We start from the raw sequence: 1,707 nt of genomic DNA, 5'->3' as shown, positions 1-1,707 counted from the left end.
GCAACACTGTTTCCAGGTGAGTGAAGCATTATTGAACCTTTAGGTTCCGCTTCTGCTTCCTCTAACTGTTCATCTTCATCTCTGCTCACTAAGGACAAAAAATAGCTTCTGATTTTATTTTTATCAAGCTGGAAAAGTTACAGACACTTCTTGTGGAGCAACTTTTTAGAAAGTTTGGATTTATATAACATCAGATAAAAAAATTATTTAGATTTTATTGATTTCAGTAATATTTAGTAACTTTTAGGCTTTTCAAAAGTAATGATACTCTGGAAAGTAAACTTGGAAAACAAAGTCCAGTGGATTGTTTTTTACTTTAACTTGATGACTGGAGGACAAAGAATCTTCACCACACTGGAAAAACCATCTAGAAATAAATAATTTAATTCTTAATTTCAGTGTATTTATCCTCAATTTGAGTAGGTAAACGAGATTTGCCAAAGGAATGAGTATTTTTTTACTCTTAAAATAAGATAATTGAACTCATCTGTGCGTGTTAGACATGGAGTAACATAATTTAAGGTGGTACATAGACTTCATTTCACCAGGGATAAACTGGAGAGAATTTTTCAGGGAGCTGATCAAACAGGTGCCAGCAAACAAATACTATGTGTTTTGGTCTTGCCCAAGACTCAAAGAAATCTGGATTGAAATCTTCAAAACTTTTTCATCCATCTACAAGAAAGATATTGAACCGGTCCCTCTGGTAGCCATTTTTGGTGTGGCACCAGGGGGGCATAGAATTAAGGACAGTTTAAAGGAAGGCAATGGCATTTTATTCGGTGTTGGTCCGGAGATTGATTCTGTCTAATTGGATAAAGGCAGCAACACCAACTCATAAACGATGGATAGAGGAAGTAATGACACACCTAAAGCTGAAACATCTTCCATTGACGTCACAGGGAACCATTAAGAGATATTTCAAGACCTTTTATTTCTTATTTTGAATCCGAATTTCCAACTGCTTCACTGGAAAAAAAATCTAAATCTAGATAAGCCATTTTTTCTTAAAATAAGTGAATTTGTTCTTGAATTGAGGAGGTAAAAGAGACATTTTGTCAATAGAACAAGACAATTTACACTAAAAATAAGAAAACGTAATTGCATTGTCTTATTTAAAGTGCATTTTATCTAATTATCTTATTTTAAGAGTAAAAATACTCATTCCATTGGCAAATCATCTCATTTAACTACTCAAAATAAGGGAAAATATGCTTAATTTAAGAATTTTTTTACTTATTTTTAGATTGTATTTCCAGTTAGCAGCTTTTTTTTGACATCATTATTATCATTCGTTATTCATACTTATGTTTTTAGTTTTCAACCCACGGATGTCTGGAACATGGGTGTGTGTGTGTAGTACCTGTCTTATTGATAGTTGGTCTATGTTTTTCTTATTTTTTTTTGTTTTGTTTTGTATGTCCTGGACCGGGTCTGTTGGTTCAATATGAAAAACTAATAAAAACTATTTGATTTTTAATAAGAACTTGAAATAAGAGGATGTTGTGTTTTATTTTAAGTGTAACTTGTCTCGTTCCATTGGCAAAATGTCTCTTTTACCTCCTCAATCCAAGAAGTATTCACTTATTTTCAGAAAAAAAGTGACTTATCTAGATGTTGATTTTTTCCAATGCAGCATCATAATTCATAACTTCTCCTGTAGATCTCCGGTGAAGGTGAAGAAGCCTCTGAACGCCTTCATGCTCT

This window comes from Cyprinodon variegatus, unplaced genomic scaffold (genome assembly GCF_000732505.1).
Source record: "Cyprinodon variegatus isolate N-32 unplaced genomic scaffold, C_variegatus-1.0 Scaffold696, whole genome shotgun sequence".
Lineage (NCBI taxonomy): Eukaryota > Metazoa > Chordata > Actinopteri > Cyprinodontiformes > Cyprinodontidae > Cyprinodon > Cyprinodon variegatus.
This window is presented reverse-complemented; position numbering follows the sequence as displayed.